Raw genomic sequence first — 17,657 nt, 5'->3', positions numbered from 1 at the left:
GGGTCTGGCAGGGGATCCAAGGGACCAGTGGCGGGGATCTGGGCAGACTGTCATAGGTCAGCACCAACCCTGCTGGCATGTTTACCCTATAGAGGCGGGCCGGGAACCTTGGGCCGAGCTCAGGGCCTCGGGATGGAGTTGGAACCCTCGGAACTCTAAGCTCTACCTGTCTCCCTAGAGGGCAAGCCCGGCCCACAGCTGTGCTGCAAGTGGCGGACTGGTGTCCTCAGGGAGGGGTGGAGGGAGGGAGGGAGCTGTGTCCACACACACGTGCATCGTGCATCGGGGCTCTGCTGCTGCTGGGCGATGCTAAATATAGCGCCTGCATCTTTCTGAGCTACCTGCAGACGCCGGGAAGGGAAGGAAGGCTGTCAGGAAGAAGCCTGCATTTCTAATCACGAGGGCTCTTGACGAGGGCATGGAGGAGGGACAGCAGCAGCGTCCACCTGCCAAGCCAGGTGCAGCAGCGTTCACTGCCCCACCGCGAGCGCGCGCGCATGGGCCGGGGCCTGTGGTGGCCGGAGGGATGGCTTCGGCTTACTGCGTGGTGGATGATGGGTCAGCCTGCTTCCCGGCAGCGGAGCCTCCCCCACCCCGCTCCCCACTCTGGGCGTGGTTAAGGCTGGTTTGCGGTTCTGGGTCGGTGACTTTCCTTAAAGCCACTTCTTCCTTTTCCTTCCGGAGCCTGGATGCGCAGGAGCGATTTCCTGTTCCCGCCAGCAGAATGGAAAGGAAGGAAAGAGAGCATTGCTCATTTCTGTCTGCTGGGAGGGTGGGCTGGTGAGAATCCCCTGCCAGACCCGGGCTGTGTTTCTTCAGGGGACGGTTTCATAGGGGACAGTTGGTTACCCTCAGCTCCTCCCTGGGATTTCTGGCTCTGCCTTCTTCTCTGACCTTAGGACTTACTCCGTGGCAGGCCTCTTCTCAGCCTGCACCAGGTCTCCGGGGGACTGGGTTTATACCATGATGTGATTTTTTTCTTAGCAAGATGTTGGGGAACACCTGTCACTGTCCTGCACAGCTCCCGACTCCTTTACAGCTCCAGGTCAGAGCCTGGCTCCTGCCCAGCTCAGGCCACACTGTCTCGATCCCAGCTTCCCCCAAAGTGACGGGCCTGCCTGGTGTTTGCACGGCTCCAGCATCCGCACCCTGTCCCCATGCTCCAGGCTGCCATTGGGAGCATCTCTGCCTCCTCTTCCCGGTGGAGATGCACTTTCCATGGGGGCTCTTCCTCGCCACCCTGGAGGGCCAGGTGCACCTCTCTTGCAGCAGGTAAGGGATTCCCCCTCCACTCAACTCCAGGCCACCACTGCCCCCCGACTCCATACCCTTCTGGAAGCGCCATCTGTAGCCAGCAGCTCTGGCCTCCTGTTGCGACTCCCTAGTCTGTAAATTATCCCGCAGCTTTAATTTTCCTTGACCCGGTCTCCTTTCTCGCTTCCTACAGCCCGGCTCACACTCCTGCCATTTATTCAGCCAGATTAATTATTCAACAGCCTCGGTCCCCCACTCAAGTTCAGGACTTGACCTTTTTAGTAAGGACCCAAGTCTGGCCCCACCTCCTCCAAAGCCCATCTGCCTTCTTGTCTCCCGGTCATCCGAGCTACACTCTCAGCCCTGTATTTTTATTTTTCTATCTCCCTTTATTAAATCATAAGCTCCGTGGGGACAGGGACCTGCGATCACGTCCCCGGCACCCTGCATTGTGCCTGTGACGTCACACATGGTTAAGAAAGATTTGTGTCCGGGTGTGGTGGCTCCCAGTTGTAATTCCAGCACATGGAAAGCTGACAGAAAAAAGATGCTGAATAGTTAAGGCTAGCCTGGGCTACTGAATGAGAGAGAGCCTGGACCAGAAACCAACAAGAGACAAGAACGTGTGTGTTAAATCCATAAAATTAACCAGCAAATCCAGCCGAGGTGGCCGGGAATGGAACACCCTTCCTGGAGCTGCGGAGTTACGATCTCTAAAAGCTTGCAGTCTGCAAGTTGAATTTGTTGAGCATAGATCCCTCAGAAAGCAAGAGCCTGTTTGAATGACTCAGTTTCATCTTGTGTGGAGGAGTGATCTTGGCCTTGGGGAGGAAGGAATTCCAGGTTAATCACACTCCCAGCTGCAGTTTATTCCAGATCCGTGGCTAGTAGAGCTCAGCAGACAGTCTTTGTGTCTCCAAATTGCTGCCTGTCGGGGCGGGAAAATGCCGCCAGTCTGTGCTCTGCATTTCTTTTACTCGGTGGGACCAAGGCTTTTCCGTGTCAGGGAGATTGAGAGATACGGCTTTGAAAGGGTCTGATTCATCCAGCCATTGTTCAGGAGGACTGGACGGGCGGTTAACCCCGGCGGCGGCGGCAGCTTCCGATAGTGATCGACAACTGTAATGGAGACGGGAATTACGGGAGGGCTTTGGAGAGTCCGCGGAGCAGTGATGAGCTCTCACTCTGCTCTCCAGTCTCCTGTTGTCTGTGGCGATCTACTTATCAGGTGCAGACCTCAGGACAGGTTACTGTTATGCTGATGACAGGCTTTCACTAAATGCCCCTTGGTCCTTTGCAGGCCCAGGAGCTGTTTGGCGTTTGTGACACTCCCCCGCCCCCCCTGCCCCCAGAGATGACTTCAGATAGATTCTTCAGATTTCACTCTGTAGTAACACCTGTAAGATGAGTCTGGTGGGCCGGGACCACTGTGCTTTGCAAGAAGATGCAGAGAAAGGGTACAGATGGCCGGTTTCCTACAGAGCTTGTGTTCTGTGTTAGCTTGGACTGCGCTCAGAGCATCCATCTTTGTATCTTTCTTGGAGCTGGCTGGACCTGAGCTTAGTCACTGGCTTCACCAGCTGACGCTGATCATCTCCCCCCCCCCCCCCCAAATAGCCACATTGACTTGTTTAAGAAACACTTGTCTTGCACTTGCTGCTTACCCGGCACAGTGCTCAGCGAACGTTAAACACACTTCATTTTGTGCACCAACCTTGAGAGAAGGTGTTGTTTGTCATCACGACCGACCATGTTTAGAGACGAAAGAATGAATCCGATTCCCCAGGGAAGTTGAGAAGCCAGAGTTCCAAGCCAGGGAGTGCGGCCCTGGATCCTCACTTTGTCCTGACCCCGTCTGTCCCACCTTTCATCTGTCTGTGTTTGAACTTGGAATCTGTAAGATGGGGGACATTCATAACTTGGCCCATGAGCCCCGTTGAATGGTAAGAGTACCCCAAAACTACGTGAGGCGCTAGAAGCTGCTGGGGCACTGGGAGAGTCGACCTGTGGGACTGGATGAGACACCTGGGTCCTGACCCAAGTCTCCGAAGCAGGCTTTGCCCATGGTGAGAATCTGGAAGATGGGCCACCCTCGTTATAAGCCCCAGGGCTGGTAGAGCCGAGGAGCAGGAAGGTGGACTTGCCTGGCACCCGATGACTATATTGTCGAGCTGGACACATCTGGAGTAGTCCAGCCTGCAGGCTGATCAAGCGGGTGGCTCCTTGCAGAGGCCCAGCCAGCAGCCACTTCCGGCCCTGCAGATGCCTGATTAGCTTTCCATATTGTCTTTTTGTTCCTTCTCTTTAGAAATGCGCTCCCACACCTTCCTTCCATTGGGTTTCTAGAAATACCCTGCTTTTCATGACTCACTGATTGAACATATCCTGTTTGGGGAAGCATTCAGAGGAATTTCAGAGCGGGCATGTTGACGGCCAGCCGTACGTGGTGCAGGCAGGAGCCTGGCAGACGGCTCTCCCAGCCTTCTCTCCAAGGCCCCACACAAGCAAGCGGGGCATCTTCAGAGGCAGTCCCACACTCTCAGCCTTCATGTCCGTGGCAATTTCCCTCTGAGTGTGGCTGTCGTGACTAATGGTCGACCGAATCAAATTAGAGCCAGGGCTTGGAGTTTGAACCTGGCTGGGTGGGGTGACCTTTTGAACCCCACAGATGGCCCGTTTTTCTTGGGACCAGGATCATATCACGGAGCAGGGAGGGGCTGTGTTCCTGGGGACAGAGCTGCTGTCAGGGCTTCCTGTGGGAGAAGAGGCGAGGAGGCCCTGCAGCCAGGGCAGGATCGCACGAGGAGCGCAGAGTGCCAGTCTTGCCTTTGGATGCCCTGATTTTGCCCGTGGCTTGCTGTTATTTCACAAGCTAGAATGTTGCTCCTGGTCGCCAAGGCTGGGTGTGTTAACTCATGCCAAAGCGATTCTCTTTTGTATAGCCAGAGGCCCTTGGCAGGCTGATAGGAAGCTGCTAGGCTGGGACAGGGAGCTCACAGTGAAGTAACAGGAAGAGAAAAGCTGGGCCAGGCTCAGGCATGGGGGTGGCCATGGTGTGTTGGAGACCTGGGGTGAGAACTAGCTGGATGGTGCGGTGTTGGTCCTGCTGAGTGGCAGTGTATGTAGCCAAAAAGGCCATGAGGATGGCATTGAAGAAGCAGTCGGCCATTTTTTTTGGGGGGGGGGGCGGTTAGGGGCTTTGAATCCAAAGGCGCCACAAGAGAGGTCTCTGTAGAAAATGGTTGAAAGGGGAGCTGCAGAGGCCTCCCCGTAAACGGTGAAGGGAGCGGCCAGAGCAGGGCTGCTTAACCCGGGCAGCTGATTGAGAGGGGCTCCTGGCCAGGTCTGGAGACATGTCTGAGGGTCGTGGCTCAGGGCGAGGGATGCTTCTGGCATCTGGTGGGTGAGGCCACAGATGCTACCCAATGCCCTGCAGTGCATGGGAATGTCTCAGCCACAAAGAAGGACGTCGTTCTGAGGTCCAAAGACGCTGAGCTGGGGAGTTTGGATGGTAGGTCAGGTTTTAAAGGACGTCCTCTGCATTCAAACTTCTCAGTCCCAGGTCTCAAGGTCCCGGATCCTTGGAGAAGAGAGGAGGGTTTTTAGTGGGTCTGAGTGTGTGTGTGTGTGTGTGTGTGTGTGTGTGTGTGTGTGTGTGTGTGTGTGTGTGTTATATGCATGTAGATGTGTTCGGTGTGCACATATGTGGAGGCCAGCGGCTAATGTTAGGCGTCTTCCTTGACTGCTTCACAACACCTACATCCATGTATGTATTATAATTTGTATATAACTATATTATCTTATTTCTTGAGACAGAGCCTCTCACTGAACCTGGAGCTCACTGATTTGGTGAGACTAGCCGACTGGCAGGCTCCAGGGATTTGCCTGCCCCTTTCTTCCCAGCGGTGCTGAGGTTGATTTCAATTTCTCAAGGCTCCTGCCTCAGCTAGGATCACAGGCATGCATCACCACACCTGGCCATAGTTAATTATTATTTGCTTCCTTTTTTTTTTTTCTTCAAGACAGTGTCTCTCTGTGTAGCTTTGGCGCCTTTCCTGGAACTCACTCTGTAGCCCAGGCTGGCCTCGAACTCACAGAGATCCGCCTGCCTCTGCCTCCCGAGTGCTGGGATTTAAGGCGTGCGCCACCACCGCCCGGCGCTTTCTTTTCTTAAAATTAAAAAGGAATATTTATCTATTTTATAGTATTGCATGAGTGTTGTGTCTACATGTATGTACTTCCTTCATGCTTGGTGCCCACAGAGGGCGGAAGAGGGTGTCGGGAGTTAGGGATAGTTGAGAACCCAGGTCCTCTGCAAGAGCAGCCAGTGCTCTCCACCCCCGAGCCGTCTCTCCAGCCCCCCGAATATTATGCTCTTGAGTCTCATTCCGTGCCGGAGGACAGGTTCACTTGCTGCCGAGCACCCACAAACTGCTCCTGGTCTGCCTCTCCATGAATGCTCTGCGTTAACTGACGAGCTTAGAGTGTATCTTCCTCAGAGAGCTATGAAGGGCCTTTGAGCTGAGTGTGAGCAAGATCACTCTGAGCCATGCGGGTGCAGACAGGGCTGGGGTGCCTGACCAGAGGGGAGGGGGAGGGAGGGACAGTGTGAACAGGAGGAACAGTCTGACCTCAGGCTGTGGGGGCTGAGGAAGAGGTGGAGTCCAGGAAAAACCCCTTTCTGGTTTGAGTGGGTGGACAGTGTCAAACTGTTAAGAAAGAGGAAAGAATCTATCTTCAGCATGCTCTGATAGTTGAGCTGCCTCGGGACTTTTACTTTTCAGAAAGTCAGTGAAAATGGAGAAGTCTAAACAGGCTGGATAAGGACATTTCTCACTGATGTAAATTTTAGATGAAAATTCGCTTGATGCTTTTGGCCAGACCAAGTCAATTCTGCTTATTTCTAGACTCTGGGAAGCCTCTGCTTGGTCTTAGGGGTGCCTAGAAGGCTTGATGGTGAGTCCCCAGGGGTGAGGCCACTCTTGCTGCTGGCCTGGTGTCGTACATTGCAGCCCACAAGCTGCCCACAAGCTGTCTTCTTCCTTCATCTGGCAGAGTGGCTGTTTTAAGATGTCCCACGTCACAGGTGGATGTGAATGTAGTGTGTGCCCATTCCAAAGCCAGAGTGCTGGGCAAAGGTAACTGTGTCGAAGGCTCAGGGTCTAACCTGTGGTTCGTGCCGCTCTGCAGACAGACCTGTGTCTCCAGTGCAGGGTTGCTCACAGAGGGAGGCAGTGGGCGTAGGGAGGAGTCACAGGTCTGCTGGGATTATATATGGATCCGTTTGTTAGTCATTTAGATCAATTACCAATTCAGATTACATGCGCGGGTCTGTGTTTGCTCCATCTAAACAACCATCTTCGGATCTTGGGCAGAAATCTGTACGCTCTCTTGGGTGAGCCAGTTTTCTCCGCAGGAGCCTCCGGGTCCTTATGACGTCACAGAGCGAGGCTTCTGGAAGCCCCCGGGCGGTGTGTGGCAGCTTGAGTTCTGACACTGCATTTCTGTGTGGTTGTCGGTCCCTATCCGCACCGTTCTTAGACTGGGTCTCATCCTTGAGACAGTCATCCTGTCTCAGCCTCCGTGAGAGGAGAGGCCTGAGGACCTCACTTGATGGCGGCTCACGACTGGAATACACTGCAGCCCCGTTCACTTTTATGACGCCGGGGTGGAAGGAGCCTTATGTAGCTTCACAAAAGCTGGAAGTCCCGCATCCTTTCCCCGGGATCTGCCTGACAGGCCCCCCCTCAGGATGGGGTGGGAGATCCACTGCCTCCTGGGGAGTAAGTCCACGCTGCATGGCTTGGGGAAGACCGCAGCTGGGCTTCAGCCTGTTGGCTGCGGCTAGGGAGACGTCGGTTTCCTTTCTCCCCACCCTTTATTTTGTGGTATAGTTTATGTGTGTTACAATGCGCCATTTTTGATTCTGAGAGCACTCTTGGGGAATCACTACTACAATGATGCTGTGGAGTGTCCATCACCTTAAAGGGCCCTCTCGTTGACTTGGTGGTTGCCATAGCGATTTATATAGACTGGTGTTTTCCACATGGAGGATCCGTGTCTTTTTCAGACACCACGTTTGACTCCTTCCTTTCCGATCTGTTTGCCCTTCCTCTTTTGCTCTTGCTGCCCCGGAATCCTGTAGGAGCTGTTGGGGCAGTGGGGGTGGGCTATTGCCCCTGCCTCGGTTCCCGTGCCTCTCACCGGGGTCCGCAGGGCTCCTGGGGAGGAGGTACCTCAGCAGTTTCCCACTCCTTGCCGGAGGGCCGAGTTTCTGTCATGAATGGGTGTTTCATTTTTCTCAGATGTTTCTTTTGCACCGGCTGAGCTGGCCATATGGTTTTCCCTTTTTAGCTTGTTAGTGTGGCGAGCTGTGTTTCTAGAACCTGCCGGCTCTGTGAAAGCCTTACGCAGAGGGTCGGCCCAGAGTCTGTGGCGCCGCGTTGTTGCTTGGGGATCCTTCCGCTGCATTGGCACATCCGGGGTCACTGACATCAGCCGCGCCATGGGAATACTCGCTTGTGGGGTCTGAGCTGCTGGGTTATGAGTGTGGCTGTTTTGTTACTTCAGTGTGTTTCAGGTGAAGTGACAGGGTGTGTGTGTGAGAGAGAGAGAGAGAGAGACAGAGACAGAGACAGAGAGACAGAGAGAGACAGACTAATTATTATCACAAATCAAGGATATAAGTAGCATTCATTTCTTTTATTTTACAATGAGGAAACCGAGACCCTGCCTCTCGGAAGGTCGGAGAACTCCATTTCCCCCGACAGTAGCCCGAGTACCATTCAAGCACCAACCATTTTTGACTCGTGTGAGTGGCGCCAGAATTCACCAATAGCTGTTTCTTCGTTTGAGTAGAGCCAACTGAACAGAGGCTGAAGTGACCTCCCCCGGGGCTTCGGGGCTGTGGAGACTGAGGTCTCCTGTTGCCGACCTGTGTTCTTTGCCGTGGCCTGGCTGCCACTGGAAGAGTTGTGGGAAGGCCCTTGAGTCAAGATGAAAAACCAACCAGGTGGTTTCCTAGCATGATTCAGACAAGGTTTTCAGAGTTAGTCCCCACAGAGCTATCTATATTTATCCGAAAAAGCGCAGAATCACATTCCAGAGTGGACTATTATGAGCTCACTCATTTATCTTTTAGGACAACAGCCTTAATTCCGTCACGTCCCGGAAGGGACTGCCTCCTTATCAAGTAATGATACTGCAGAATTGTGGCTGGACCATGTTGATGCTTGTGTTTGTGGTTGCTTGGAGTGACAGGTCTCCTGCTTGAGTGGTTGGTTATCCGGTTGCTGGCCCGGGTGCCAGGCAATGGGTGATTCTGCAATGGCTCGTATGGAGTCGGAGTGTGTGCGTCTGTACCTGAAAACAAAGTTGATCGACTTAAGTTAATGCTTGCGTGTAAAAGTACCGTAGATATCCGACTACGATATGTATATCTTCAACTCAGCCGACATAGAATAGTGAGCATCTACCGTGTGCCAGGCACTGTGGAATGTGGGTGAGGGAGGAGACAGAAAGGAGTGGCATTTTGATGTAGACCTCAGAGAATGGTGGTATGGGCAGAAAACAGGCGGAGGTACAGGGCTCATGTCACGGATGGACATTTGTGAGTTTCACTATGCTTCTGCTGTTGGATAGCCCTGTACTCCTGGGCCAGGTGCCTCCATTAGTTTGAATTTTCTCATAGACACAGTGCTGAAGGTCTGTGTGTCCTTCAGAGGCATTGGTGAGAGCATCTTCCTGTCTCAGAAACGAGGCTGGAGGCCTGGGCTCTGCTGGAATGACACTTTCGTCCTGGCCAGACAGCAGGGTGAGTGGGTGGCATTTGGACCGCGGCCTCTTGGGAGCATGCCTTGGCGGGTCACAGATGGAGATCTGGCCCGGGCCACGGGAGGCGCAGGCTCAGGGCCTTCTCACTGTCAGCTGCCCTCCCAGCACGGAGCCCAGTGCCAACCCAGCCATTGGGTTGGGGACAGTTGATAGAGTAGTGAGCTGGGGTTCATGAGGATCTGTGACCGTCTGCTTCTAGGGTCACACGTTGGGAAACGGGGTGCTGCAGACTGTGGGTGGACCCAGAGTCCTGCAGCGGGGTGTCCGGTTGGATGGCGAAGCGGCTGGGCAGTGTGGTTCCTGGTTCTCTGAGTCCGTTTGGAAGCTGTAGGGGAGAAGAGCTGGTGAGCAGACAGACAGACAGACAGGTCACTGTTAGTCACAAACTCAGCCCCTGTGACTCTCTGAATGCCAGGCTGGGCTCAGGGGACAGCCTTTTGGATAACCCTCTGGATCACCTTTGCTGTTTCTTCTGCTCCAGCTCTTCTTCATCTTCTTCGATTATGGCGGGAATGGACTCCCTTCGGGCCGCATGAGGCCAGGGAGGTGGACTTCGGTGGCGTGACAGCGGTGGCAGAGGCTGTTAAATTGGTTCGAGGCCTTTGCATTTGTCCGCTCCCGCCCAAATACCACAGAGGCTCCTCACAAACAGCGAAGAAGAGAACTTTGTCCTAAAAATAACAAAAAGGCATCGAAACGTGATTGTATGCATGTGTAGAAACGCTCCCGTGGAAACCCACTAATTTGTACAATTAATATGATTGAATAATTGTAGTCTAGGAAGCAGGGGAAGAAAAGGAGGCGTAAGAGGCTTGTGCGCTTGCTTCGTCTGGGGCTCCCCTCAGGGACGGCCGTGGTGTGGCTGAGAGAGGCCGTGAGGGTTGGCTCGGTTGCGTAATGACTGGTACTCTGGACTCTGAGGATGGTTTAACGGAAGTCTTTCCTTTGGTCTCTAAGAGTAGGAACGCTTTGCCCTGGGCGAACCTTGGAGTTTAGGGTAAGGCACAGATGATAATCACTGTTGGTGTCGGAACCCAGGTAGAAAGTGTGACTCAGTCAGGGAAGCCACGATCAGAAACCGCATTTTATTGTAAAAAGCAGCTGCTTGCTGTACGTTATGCAGATGAATTTAATTAAAATACTTCCCAGCGCTGGGTTGGTAGAAGATGAAAGATGTGTGTTTTTGCAAGAGAGATCTAAGGCTAAGTTGAAGCTTGTTTGGTTATTTTTACCCAGATTAGGGTGAGGCAGAATTTATATAAGTGGGTCATCCTGGCGTGTATTCTTTATTCATCTCCTTGAAATTTGTTTATTCATGAAGCAATTTGGGTGATGACCCTCGTCACCCAGGATTCCGAATTTCTGCCTTCTAGTGCTCACAGTCTCGTGTTGAGACAGAGATTGAAACAGCAAGGAAGGTGGCCTGCTGGCTGGCGAATTGTGGCCTCCCCCACCCCCTCCTCCCCAGTCAGAAGCAGAGATGTATGCTTTTATGAAGTAACTATATAAACTTTTCTTTAGTGAACTGGTAGAAAATTACTTGTATAATAAAGCCTCACTTGTATGATAAAGCCTTCTTAAAAGAATTGTAATGCATCGGAGTTTTGCATATTGGGGATTGAGCCATTAAAACTAGGATCCAGTTAAAATGCTTGCCTTTGCAAGACTCCGTGGATGCTGACCTGTACAGGGACCGTGGGTTCTGGAAACCCCACGAGTGAAATTCTAGGCTTCCCTGGTGCGTAGTAGACAGATACTTGGAGAAGGACACACACAAATGCACATGTGTGTGGTGTGTGCACACGTGCATGCCCCCCCACGATGTACATGCCTGCACACACACACACACACACACACACACACACACACACACGCACACGCAGATTGCAGAGCCGTTTGTGACAGTTAGCACTCACAAGTGCTTCATACACTCCAGACACCAAATGGAGTCGAAGAATGTTTGCATGAAGCCCTTCTATAAGAGCCAGGGGTCTTGGTTTTTGCTGTGTCAGGGGACAGAATTGCTCACCCGGTTGTCACAACTACAGTTGTAGCACAGTGTCAACAGTGTCTGTGCCTGCCACTCACCCCTGGGGCAGTGAGTCGGCAGTGGGCTTATAGTCTAAGGCTACATGATGTTAGGCTAGGTATGCTGGCACACACCTTCAGTGCCAGCCCTCGGAGGCAGAGGCAGGTGGATCTCTGAGTCCCAGGATAGCAAGAGCTGGGGAGTGGGGTGGGGGGAAACTGTCCCCCAGGCCTTGTAGAAGGAAAGCATCATGTAAGCAGTATGGTCGTGTGGCCTTCTCTCTGCCAAGAGCGATTCTTGCTTTACAGGATAACACTATGGTATGGTATGGTATGGTATGGTATGGTATGGTATGGTATGGTATGGTATGGTACGTTTACCAGCTCTAATTGGACCCTTACCAGGGTAGGAATGGTTCGGGGTTCATGCAGCCCGAGGTCAGATGTAAGCTTTTATGTATGGCGGCTCGGGGGGACAAGTCACTTGGCTACCTACTCTGTTGCATTATGGGAAAAACTCTGTGTGGTGGCATGTATGCGGTTCACAATAGATGTCCATGGAGGGTGGGTGTCCATGGAGGGTGAGTATCTGTGGAGGGTGGGTGTCCATGGAGGGTGAGTATCTGTGAAGGGTGGGTATCCATGGAGGGTGGGTGTCCATGGAGGGTGAGTATCTGTGGAGGGTGGGTGTCCATGGAGGGTGGGTATCTATGGAGGGTAGTGTCCATGGAGGGTGGGTATCCATGGAGAGTAGTGTCCATGGAGGGTGGGTATCTGTGGAGGGTGGGCATCCGTGGAGGGTGGGTGTCCGTGGAGGGTAGGGTCCATGGAGGGTGGGTGTCCGTGGAGGGTGGGTGTCCATGGAGGGTGGGTGTCCGTGGAGGGTGGGTGTCCGTGGAGGGTGGGTGTCCGTGGAGGGTGGGTGTCCATGGAGAGTGGTAATGGTATTAATGGTGTTGCTAACAGGAGCTGTGCATGCTGGGAACTGAGCTTTTCCTGGGCTTCCGGTCTGAGGAAGACTGGCCATAGCTTTGTTGAGGACTGTGTTTTTCCAGATCTAGGGAGTGATCAGTGTGGAGCTGTTGTTGCTGGGCTCTGGAGACACTTGGGGTGACTTTGGGGTCCCTGAAACATGGCCAGCATGCGTGGCTGTGGTCTTATCTGTTCTTCCGCAGGCTATTTGCTGTTCTGGGTGTGGAGAGCTCTGTGCAAACAAACCCTAAAGCCATTAGTCATATATTTATTTCTGGTTGTTTGTCAAAGTGATGACAGTTCCCCTCTGTAACCTAAACTTAGTTTCCAAGTCTTTTTTTAAAAACGTGTCTTGCTCAAATGTCACTTTCCTTCCCAAGGAGCATCTTGCTCATTCATCTTTTCAGACACCAAATGCCTCCTGGCTGCTGCTGCTGCGCCAGTGAATGAAGCCTACAGAGAGCCCTCCTGGTGGGCTGGCCAGATTCTGCCTCGGTTTCCCCCACCTGTCACTGTGGTATACCATGTTTGTCGGTCCGTGTCTCTCCACGGGACTGACACTTGGCGTCTCCTGTGGGACAAAACCTTTGCTTCTTGTGCCTCAGAGGCTGGCGCCCGGAACAGTGCCTGACGAGGAACTCTTAGTCCACAGTGCATGTTTTGGCTGTGGTGGTGTTTGGCACTCAGGTGCAAGAGAAGAGACCGCCACGCTTGATTGTGTGATCACCAAATTACTAAGACTAAGCCCAGGGAAGGCATGATGGTGTTAGTTCTAAAGGGTAGAGAGTTGTGTGGTCTGAGATGAGGGAGGAGGTCCAGTTAGCTTGGGGTCTTGGCTTTGTCCCTGGTAAAGCTGATTGATTTGGGCCTGGTCTTTACATTTACCACCCCCCCCCACCCCCCCACCCCACCCCCCCGCCTCAAAAGGGTAGAATTTTCTAAGGTCTCTTCAAAAAAGTCAGACTAGACTTTTAAATGAAGATTTATTATTTTTTTTGTCTTATGTAATGAGCGTTTTGCTGGCATGTGTATAGTGCACTGTATGCATGCCTGGTGCTTGCAGAGCCCAGGAGAGAATGGTGGATTCCTTGGAACTGGAATTGTGGATGGCTGGTTGTAAGTTGCCGTGGGATGATGGGAACCAAATCCAGGTCCTCTACAGGAGCAACAAATGCTCTTAACTGAGCCATCTCCAGCTCCCATACCAGACTTTAAAAAAAAAAATCTTTTTTTTTAAATGCACTGCTGAGGCTAGAACCCAGGACTTCCTGCCTGCTAGGACCAGAGTTTGGTGTCTAGTGTCTTCTCCAATCATTCCCCCCTTAGTTTGAGATACAGTCTCTTACCTATTCGACCAGACTGGCTGGCTAGCAAGCCCTAGATACCTTCCGGTTTCTGCCTCCCCAGCGCTGGGATTACAGACGTGTGTCACGGCGGCCAGTTTTTAACATCAGCAGTGGGGTGGAAATCAAATCCTATACAAGCATTTTACTGGACCGTATCTCCAGCCCCCAAACAGGTATGCTACGCAGAGCAGGCGGACATGTGTGCTATTTTATCCATTCTGTGGTGTATAAGGTGCCATCCTGTCTCCAGAATGAAAAGAAGCTTGGGAAGTCTCCGGTTCCGTCTTCCGCACAATGCGCTTTGAGTTTCTCCACGATGCTCTTGATCCTGTTGGCATCCAGATTGCTCAGCCCAGCCTTGCTCCTCCAGAGGAGGTGATGGTCTCCACACAAGGCTGCTTGCCCTGTGTCTGTTAGCTCTGGAGTTCTGAGGCACGGTCTGTACAGAACACGCTGGGGTGGCGGCGTGAACCGCACCTCAGCTGGGGAGACTGACTTGCCCTTCACCAGAATGGCTGCCATCTTGGACCGATTTCAAGCCGCCAGATGCCTGGGGAGTCCCAGATGGCGTGCACTCCTCATTTGCTGGGTGGATCAGTTTAGCAATTTGCCCGCCTAAAAGGAGATTGGCCTCAAGACCTCATCACCTCAGGGGCTGTTTTCTGCCCCCTGTTTATATAGCCTTCCAATTCGAATGCTTTGTGGATGCGCTGATGGCTTCTGTTAGAATAGCCAGCGGGTTCCAGTGGAAGGAGCATGGATGGTCAACACATCAGCTTATGTGTCTGCTCTTAAAAGAGTCCCTTGAGTCCTCATCCTGAATTTGAGGGTACTGCTAAGTCGTCAGTGAAACGAAAGTGGCTTAGACAATACGTAGGCCAGTGCCAGGCTCAGAGGAGGTGCTCGGTGTATGTAGTAGCAGCTATCCCTTTTAGCCCTGCACATCCTCACAGTTCCCAGCCCTGATAGGCTATCTTGACTCTAAAACCCGGTATTAAGCTTGGTGGGACCAGGCAACTGTCTCTCTCTGGCCGTCTTCCTCTCCTCCCGCCGTCCTCGGATAACCTCTCCGTGACGCGTGCCCTCCATGCTTTTAGTCGTAATTATGCTCCGCTTATCCAGAGGTCAGACTTTTAGCCACCTCTGCCATCTGGAATGTGCCCATGAACCAGACCGAAAAGGCCCATGAGCTCAGCTGCCCTGGAGTCTCACCCTGGCTGAGGGGAGGATCCCCAGCTGATGGCAGTGAGAGGTGGCGGGGGTCTAACGAAGAAGGCAAACACCACGGAGTGGGCTGTGTTTGTACCCCACACTAACGTTGAGACCAAACCGTAACGTTCCAAGGAGAGAATCCTTGATGCACCCAACAGTCCTGAGTTCTGAGATAGTGTTGAAGCCTTCTGCTTTCTATGGACACCAGACACACCCGGAGTACACAGATACGCATGCGGGCAACATACCCACACCAATAAAACAAATCCATCGAAGAAAGAAAGAAAACAGGAGACTATAAAATTGACTTCTCTTGGATTTCCAACTGATTTTTTTTTTTTTTAAATTTAGGAAAACAAACACATTAGTGGGACTGGGGAGATGGTCCCTGGGTAAAAGCATTTGTTGTCCAAGCCTGATGACCCCAGTTCAAATCCCCAGAACCTACCTAAGAGCTGGGTGCAGCAGAGTGCACCTTTAATCTCAGCACCTTACAGTGAGCTGGGAAGTGGAGTTCCTGGGCCAGCTAGGCTGGAGTATCAGTCAGTCAGGAACAGTGAGAGAGACCGAGCCTCCGGAGGGTGGAGGAGGAGCATCAGCCCCCCAGAGTTGTCCTCCGATGTCCACATGCGTGCCCCCACTTCCCCAAAAAACCTCTCGGTATATTGCTGTTACTTCCTCTGGATAATTAATGTCCCTGAGGCTTTCCCATTTTTTCAGTATGGGCAGAGGTACTAGGATGTGGAGGAAGGCGGGGTGGAGGGTCCCTTGCTCCAGCCATGGCTGCCCACGGAAGGCTGGCCTTTGGGGTTTTGACTTCCCTCTCTGTGCATCCCTTTCCGAGCCTCTCCCAGGGCTGCAGCTCTCAGGTGCACGCCTCTCTGGTGCGGGAATCCCTTCCACTTCCTCCTACTTGCTCCGCCCACCACTTCCACCTGCCTCCCGGTCAGATGCTTGGTTAGTTTCCTTAGCTTGGACTTGCAGATGAAACACGGTGTTGGGTGCCCGTAGGGCTGGCCTTCATATACTGTCAGCTTCTCCGGGCTCCTGAATTCGGACGGACATGCGGCGTGTTAAAGAATGCAATGCCACCTGCCCATGGCATCTTAAAAGCCTAGAATTTTAGGTTCCAGGTGATTTAATTCTGGTATCCACGTGACATGCTGCATGCTTTGGGCCCATGTAAGAGCTAAGAGGTCGTCACTTGGCCCAGGTCACCCTGGTGGACCCGGGCTGGCCCTCAGGGTTGGGGGGCCTGCTTTGCTCTGTTATTAGAGCAGATGTCTGATGCTGTCTTTCCCTGGTGCAAAGCTGTGGTGCCGGGGCCCTTACTCCCTGAGGCCCTAAGTACCGGGTGAACTTAGAGCGAAGCTGATCTCCTTGTACTGAGGTCTGGACCTGAGCTCTGCCTTAGCCTCCCTGCCCTGCCTCCCTCTGCCCTCAGAGCTCAAGGAAACAGCACTGCCTTCCTTATACAGTAAGTTTCATTTCTGTGATGGTGCCATGGCCAAGTCTAAGGGTTTCATACTCACAGACTCCAATCACACATTGGGGCTTAACCTTGTGCTCAGTGGGAGAGCCATGTCTGGGGATTCGTAAGGCCCAGGCTGCCATAAGCACTTCCCGAGAGCCAGCCAGAGTTGTTCTCGATCAGCTGTCCTCAACCCGTGGGTCGAAGCCACCTCGGGGATCAAATGACCCTTTCACAGGGGTCGCGCCCAAGACCATCAGAAAACACAGATATTTACACGACGATTCATAACAGTAGCAAAGTTACAGTTAGGAAGCAGCAGCGTAAATGGTGTGGGGGGAGAGGGTCGCCGCAACCCGAGGGACTGTATTAAAGGGTCGCAGCGTTAGGAAGGGCGAGAGCCACTGTCCTAGAGGAAAGCTGTGGCCGAGGCCAGAGATGATGCCCCGAGAGGAAATAGCAGGTGGATTCGTCGCCTGGATTGCAGGTCTGATTTACCAGGGTGGGGCATTATAGGAGGCCGGCGGAGGAAAGGTCACAGGAACTGCCAGCACCTGGCAGAGGCTTAGTGGCCCCTGCAGGCCAGTGTTCTGGGACTAGTTGAGTAGCCTTGTGTGCGCTGGCCCTTCCAGGACAGGGGGACCTCGGGAAGGTGTGCTGTAGGCAGCGGGTGCATGGGGTGTGGCCAGAGAGGTCACCCTGCAAACACGGCTGGGTTCCCAGGTTTTGCTGTAAGTTGGTCTTGTCATCAAAATGCTGGGGGTCATGGTGGAAGGACAGACAGACAGACAGACAGACGGCAGGATTTGACACCTAATCTGGATCGACACCTGTTAAATTGGAAAGTTTACTTATTTTTTTAGGTTTATTTTTATTTATTTATTTATTTATATTTATTTATTTATTTATTTTGGTTTTTTGAGACAGGGTTTCTCTGTGTAGCTTTGCGGCTTTCCTGGAACTCACTTGGTAGCCCAGGCTGGCCTCGAACTCACAGAGATCCGCCTGCCTCTGCCTCCCAAGTGCTGGGATTAAAGGCGTGCACCACCACCCCCCAGCTTATTTTTATTTTTAAGTGTGTGTGCGTGTGTCTGTCTGTCTGTCTGTGCATATGAGTGCAGGTGTCCGTGGAGGCCAGTGTTGTACAGGCAGCTGTGAGCAGCCCATCATGGGTGCTAGGAGCCAAGCTCTGCAAGATCAGTCTACGCCCTTAACCTGGAGCCATCTCTCTAGCCTGTAATTTTACTTATTCTTGAGCCTGGCTTTACCCTCAAAAGTGAGGATCCTGCCATGACTCTCTCGCACGTCTGTTACGAAGCTCTTGTAATATCAGCATGTGATCTTGGGACAGAAATACTGCCTTCATTCCCCTCTGATATCCAGCCCGACACACAGAAGGCTTTTAATATTTTGACATTTATTATTTTTGCGAGTATTTTGTGTGTCCTTGGGTTTAGTTTCTAGGCACCTTGTACAGGCAGAAGCCTGCGGAGGCCAGAAGAGGGCATCAGATCCCCTAGGACTGGAGTTAGAGATAGTTG

At 52.6% G+C, this 17,657-nt stretch overlaps 1 protein-coding gene across 4 annotated transcripts in view; it reads left to right on the top strand.

Annotated features, from left to right (window-relative positions):
- Asap2 (ArfGAP with SH3 domain, ankyrin repeat and PH domain 2) overlaps positions 1-17,657 on the top strand; it is a 161,978-nt gene that overhangs the window by 22,078 nt on the left and 122,243 nt on the right. The window contains exon 1 of one of the 4 annotated variants that reach the window (XM_076559255.1): positions 135-458. The exons of the other annotated variants lie outside the window; for them this stretch is intronic. The gene's annotated coding sequence lies outside the window, so the exon portion shown is untranslated. Of the gene's footprint in view, positions 1-134; positions 459-17,657 lie in introns of those variants that run through there. 4 annotated transcript variants of the gene reach the window in all.

Source organism: Peromyscus maniculatus, chromosome 22 (assembly GCF_049852395.1).
Source record: "Peromyscus maniculatus bairdii isolate BWxNUB_F1_BW_parent chromosome 22, HU_Pman_BW_mat_3.1, whole genome shotgun sequence".
Taxonomy (NCBI): domain Eukaryota; kingdom Metazoa; phylum Chordata; class Mammalia; order Rodentia; family Cricetidae; genus Peromyscus; species Peromyscus maniculatus.
Note: the sequence above shows the minus strand (reverse complement) of the source record. Positions and strands in the feature narration are given on the sequence as shown.